At 47.1% G+C, this 6,436-nt stretch overlaps 1 pseudogene; it reads right to left on the bottom strand.

The window, feature by feature from the left end:
• Positions 1–848: 848 nt before the first annotated feature.
• Positions 849–1,944, bottom strand: LOC104660727 (annotated as a pseudogene).
• Between the last annotated feature and the right edge of the window lie 4,492 nt (positions 1,945–6,436).

Here is a 6,436-nt window from a genome sequence, read left to right as displayed (position 1 = left end):
GCCTTCCGGGTTCAAGTGATTCTCCTGCCTCAGCTTCCCACCCCCAGTAGCTGGGATTACAGGCGCCCACCATCATGCCTGGGTAAGTTTTTTTTTTTGTTTTTTTGTTTTTGTATTTTTAGCAGAGATGGGGTTTCACCATGTTGGCCAGGCTGCTCTCAAACTCCTGACCTCAGGTGATCCACCCACCTTGGCCTCCCAAAGTGCTGGGATTACAGGTGGTGAGCTCACCACCCAGGGGTGAGCTGGGGCTCTTATTATTTGTTTAAAAAAAGTTTTTACATTTTTTTATTTTATCTTATTTTAAGTTCCAGGATACACATGAAGTATGTGCAGGTTTGTTACATAGGTAAACGTGTGCCATGGTGGTTTGCTGCACCTATCAACCCATCACCTAGGTATTAAGCCTCACGAGCATTAACTATTTATCGTGATGATAAGCACCAAATTTTAATATCTAAGTCAATTTTGGGGGAAGGAAACATCATCAAGAACTTACTTCTGAAACAAAACAATGATGTTCATTCCTTCAAACATCCAAATTGAAGGTGTGCCAAAATGAAAACAAAAAAAGTCCACAGAGAAATAAAAGGAACACATTCCAGGGGGTTAGCGCATTTAGCAGTCTTAGCTGTGCTGTCTAACCATCCCTCAACTGACTTTCAAAAAAACAACACCCTAAACTCATCAAAATATACATTTTCCATGTACTGTTTTAAAATTAAAAATAATAATTTAAAAAAGAAAACTTTAAGGAAGTCACAGTCAATTGCGTGACTCATTTTGACGTCATGTACAGCATATGGAGGTCAGGAAGGTTATTTGCAGCATACATGGTTAGAGGATATTCATCTTTGAGCTTTAGGTTTCTTCCAAATGGTGTAAAATACCCACAATTCCAAGTATGAAGAGACACAGATGATTTCCTTTGAGAATTCCAAAGGACAATACAGGCACCCCAGCTGTTCTTCATAGAGAGACAGGGCTTCCGTCAGATTGACAGAGTTCCCCTTGTGTAAAATATTTCACAACCTGTTTCAATGCTTTCATTGAGAGGTCAGGAATCAGTCTGAGAAACTCCCATGTGGAATCTTCTGGAGACATGGAGATTGGAACAGCTATCACATCATTAATCACATAATCAAATTATCTCCCTTCTTTGGCATACCTTTTCAGTACTGGAATGCAGTACTGAACCTCGTATAGCAGTCTCCTTTAAGATAATCTAAGACATCACCACAAGTCCGCATATATTTCTTACATCCAGCAATCACCACTTCATCAATCTCTATCATAGTGACCATCTTTAGTTTTAGCTCGACTATTTCACACAATATGCCCCCATCTCAGCCTCCCAGAATGAGTACATCTTTGCCAGTGTATCTTTGCCACTGCCCACGATGGCCCAGGTATATGTCAAATCACTCTCTGCCAAATTGACATTCCCACTAAGGATGAGAATATTTCCAAATTGCTTCGAGTGTAGAATTTTAATGTTCTGATAAGGTGAATCTTCATCATATACCACTTCATCTACGTTGTATTCAACCAGGAGTCCATCTGCTGTGGGCCAATATCTGTCGATGGTTCCTCCTGGAACTATAGGTGGTAATCGCCTCATCCACCAAGTACTGTCTTGACTCAATTCTTTCATTCTTTCTTCTCCTTTGTTCAAAAGACTGTTGATCTCTTCTTTGCCTTGTGCATCACCATCATAACTCTGAAGGTCCAGTAACTCCAATCCATGTGAATAAATTCTCAAATTGGTAAGGCTGCCGGTTTTGTTTGTATAGGTTGCTAAATAGCGGTGTGGTCTTGCTAGGTGTCCACCGGCTCTGCCATCCCCTGCTCCTGGAAAATGGACTGGAGCCCTTTTAGAATGGTCTCGCCATCAGCTTTGGTGTTGAGCATGAGGTCGAGTGTGCTGTGCCATGCCGCTGCCATAGTGAGGTGAGACCCTGAGCCATGCCTGGGGGAGGCGGCTGCGGGAGACTGGGGGGCCGCGTGGTGTGTCAGGCTTCTATCCTTTTAACAACTTTTTTAAAAAAGTTACTGATCATGTAATAAAGGATGAACTTCAAATATGAATTTATTTCTAACTTCTTACATTTCGCTTTCTATTTTCCTGCACTTTTTATAAATCTTTTCCTAGTTTCCTGACTTTAAAAAATGATGTGATTTTTGTTTGCTTTTCTCATTGCCTACCTTATAATTAAAATAACAGCAGATAGTCTGTAATCCCAGCTACTTGGGAGGTTGGGGTGAAAGAATCGCTTGAGCCCAGGAGTTCAAGGCTGCAGTGAGCTATGATCACACCACTGCACTCCAGCCTGGATGACAGAGTGAGATTCCGTCTCTAAAAATAGTAATAATAATAGATAGTAAAATAGTAATAATATGAAATTATTCAAAATAATTGAAAATGATAAGAGGAGCAATTTTCTTGTTATATATGATATTGCAATGATCAATCACCTACAAAATGTAATGCACGAGTCCACCAGGACACAAAGAGGGGAACAATAGACATTGGGGTCTACTTGGCTGTGGAGGGTGGGGATTGAAAAACTCCCTGTAGGGTACTTATTCACTACCTGGGTGATGAAATCTTTTGTACTCCAAACCCCAGCAACTCCCAATTTACCCATATAACAAACCTGCACATGGACCCCTGAACCTAAAACAAAGGTTGGAAGAAAAAAAAAATAAGCCAAAACAAAATGTGGGAACTGTGCACACACAGCTGTATTGTTTCTCTGTAACTATGCTCTTGAACTTGGGTGGTACAGCACCTCCGTCCAGGTGTTGAGCAAGCCTGAACTGGACACATTTAGAAAGGGGCGGGACAAGGGTGCTTCCCGAAGCTTCTCTTTCGCAGCTTTTTGGTTGCACCTCACACGAGGCTCTGTGGTTCAGCATCTACTAGATGCTGAGGTATTTTGCAAGAGCTTTGACGAGAGACTGTGAATTTTGTGATTGGAGGGTGGATGTAGGGTCATCGAAGGGAATTTGGGAGTTGATAATGAAGGTTTTTGGAGTCACAATAGGGACTTGCTGTAAGTTGAGTTGAATGCTCCCAGTCAGATCCTCCGATGGGTAATTTATTTCCATTTTTCTTCTTTTCTCATATTAAGATGAGAAAAGAACTTTAGGATGGCTTAAAGTTCCATCTAAGACAACAAGTTGAGAATTATTGTTTTCATAATAGTTAAGTGTTTTCTAATTTCTTTTTACCAAGAGTTATTTAGATGTGTGTTTCCAATTAACAAAAGCTAAGCCTTTTATTGATTTCTGATGCACCTTATCTGTGTGCTGTGTGGTGCTTATTAATTGGAATGTGTTTAGAGTCCCTTTAAGACTAAGTCCAAGGCCCATTTTTATTAATATTGTATCTCTAGCTTGAAGATAGTATGAGTTCTCCAACTGATACTGTTTTGTTCAAGATGTGTATTGGTCCTGTGTGTGTTCTTGCTCCCTTAATTGCCGAGAGTAGTGACTTGTTTGCATGTGTGCATATATATGATGCACACAGAAATGTGTACATATGTATATATATATTTTGAGATGGAATCTCGCTCTGTCGCCCAGGCTGGAGTGCGGTGGTGGGATCTCACCTGGAGTGCAGTGGCACGATGTTGGCTCACTGCAGCCTCTACCTTCCGGGCTCAAGCGATTCTCCTGCCTTGGCTTCCTGAGTAGCTAGGACCCCAGGCGCACGCCATCACACCCGGCTAATATTTAAAAAATTTTTTTTTCTAGAGATGAAGTCTCGCGATGTTGCCTCAGGCTGGTCTCGATCTCCTGGGTCGCAAACGTATATTTGTGTATTTGTGCATTTTATGTGGCGATATTGGGCACAGGTAGGAGTACTTTTCAGAATAAAGATTGTGAAATTTCGCTAGGTGGGTGGGTCAGGGCCCATAGGGCCCGATGTGGCCTGTGCAAGTGGGGAGGAGGAGCAGGGCTTGGCGTCTTAACATGTTTCAGCGGGCTGTGAGGTGAAGCTGCGTCCTTTCTGTCCGGGAATGCGAAGGGGCTTGTGGTGCTGCGAGAGTCTGGGCAGGGGGCGGAGCCTGGCAAGGGGCGGGGCTGGGTATGACCGGACGCCATGTGTGAGGTCCACAGGGCGCGAAGGGTAAGGTGAGTCTGAGCGTCCCTCAACCCGTCCGCCCAACCATCCACCGTTTGATCGTCCCTCAATCCATCCGCCCATGCATCCACCATTTGATCAACCCATTCACTCTTGCCCCAGGCGCGCAGAAGTGGGTAGGCGGAACCTGGGGAGACTAGCTGAGTAGTCCAGGCAGTGAGGCAGACTGAACTTGCCTGAGGGGCAGGGCCAAGTGTGTTTGGGCAGGCAGAAGTGGACTTGTCTGGGTCCATCGTGTTGGGTAAGCAGGGTAGTGTGTGTGTCTTGGAGGGAGGGGTGGATCAGGCTGAGCAGAGCAAATCTGAAGGGGGGGCACCCAGATTTTCTGGGTGGATAGGCAGGCCCTTATGCATGGAGGTGGGCAAGTTGGGGGCAGATGTGTCCAGGTGGACCAGCCAGGTGTGTCTGGATATGGTGGGCAGAGGCAGGACCAGGTGGTATCAGTCATTCCTAGGCAGGCAGGGCCTAGTGCATCCAGCAGGTGTGGTTGCCCCAGGGTAGGTTGGCCTGAGGGTGAGGCCAGGAGTGTTGGGGCAGGGTTGTCTGTCCCTACCCACTTATGGCTGACCAACAGCCCTCTTTCCACGAGCATGGGAATCCTACTAGTAATCTCTGGTCCCCGGCGAGTCTAGGATACAGGGTGGACAGGGAGTTGGGCTGATGCTGAGGGTCTGCCCCTCAGATCTTGCCTGTAACACCCCCAGAGACCTTGCTGTGGTCCCACTGGCCACTTGACAGCTGCCTTAAATGCAGAAGTGCGGGCTAGCCCAGAAGTACCAGACAGCAGTGGTGCCACTGGCAGTAAGGGAGGCACCTGGGCAACAGCCACACCCCAGCTGTTGTCTGAAGAGGACCTGCCTTGGCACTGTGACCTGTACCAGGACACTTGCAGAGGGGATTTTTGGCAGTGACCTGTACCAGGACACTTGTAGAGGGGATTTTTGGCAATCAAAGCCTGGCAAGTGTGAGGGAGGACCCTGGGGTAGAAGGATGGGGACAGTGAGGGCAGTGAGGTTCAACAGTGAGGTGACAGGAGGCAGGGAGTATCCGAAGACCACTTTGAGAAACCAGTTGTGTGGAGTGTGTCAGTATTTCCTGATCTGCAGCCCTGGGTGAGTGACATCAAGAAGCTCCAGCTCATGGATCCCGCAGGCAGAAGCAGGCAGTGAATGTGAAGCACAGGAAGAGTTTGAAGAAAAAGGTAGAGCAGAAGGTGACGAATTGAATGGGGAGCATGAAGGCAGGTCGGGGGTGGAATGCAGGGCAGGGGTGCAGGAGTTGGAGTTGACATCAACCCTCCTGACCCTGCCATGACCACTCATGTCCTAAAGAAGGAGAAGCAGCAGATGCAGAAAAGGAAGCACACGGCCGGGCGCGGTGGCTCACGCCTGTAATCCCAGCACTTTGGGAGGCCGAGGCGGGCAGATCACAAGGTCAGGTTATCGAGACCATCCTGGCTAACACGGTGAAACCCCGTCTCTACTAAAAATACAAAAAATTAGCCAGGCGTGGTGGTGGGCACCTGTAGTCCCAGCTACTCAGGAGGCTGAGACAGGAGAATGGCGTGAACCTGGGAGGCGGAGCTTGCAGTGAGCTGAGATCGTGCCACTGCACTCCAGCCTGGGCGACAGAGTGAGACTCCGTCTCAAAAAAAAAAAAAAAAAAAAAAAAAGAAAGAAAAGGAAGCACACAGGCAAGTGGAAGCATCCGGAGCATGTCAAGGACCCAGCCTCACCACGGCAGTGCCTGGGACCCGGCTGTGTGTATCCCACTTGGCCGGGCTCCAAGTACTGTTTGGATGACTGTAGCATGAGGCTGGCAGGTGAGTGAGTGCACCTCGAGGTTAAGGGACAAAGGCGAAGTAAGGTGTGATCCATGCCATCTGTAATTCCACTCAGCCACCCACCCATCCACCATTATAGTCACCTACTCACTGAACCACCCATCCACATTACATCCACCAGGATGCTCATCCACCCTTATAGCCACTCACCCACCTGCTCATCCATCCTTATAGCCACTAACCCATCCACCCATCCACCCACCCATCCACTGTTCAACCACCCATTCACTAACATGCCCTCATCCACCACTCGGTACCCTATAGAGTCACCATTCAGTAGCTCATTTTTCTCATTCCTCTGATGTCCCCATCTACCCATTTCATTTCTTGCTTTCTCTTCTTCCAGCTGCATCAATAACATCCTTCCCCAGTGCATCCAGCAGTGGCAAAGGAGCCCCTGCATTGCCAATGAGCATGGCAAGAAAATGCTCGAGCACATCCAC

This window comes from Rhinopithecus roxellana, chromosome 7 (assembly GCF_007565055.1).
Source record: "Rhinopithecus roxellana isolate Shanxi Qingling chromosome 7, ASM756505v1, whole genome shotgun sequence".
Lineage (NCBI taxonomy): Eukaryota > Metazoa > Chordata > Mammalia > Primates > Cercopithecidae > Rhinopithecus > Rhinopithecus roxellana.
Note: the sequence above shows the minus strand (reverse complement) of the source record. Positions and strands in the feature narration are given on the sequence as shown.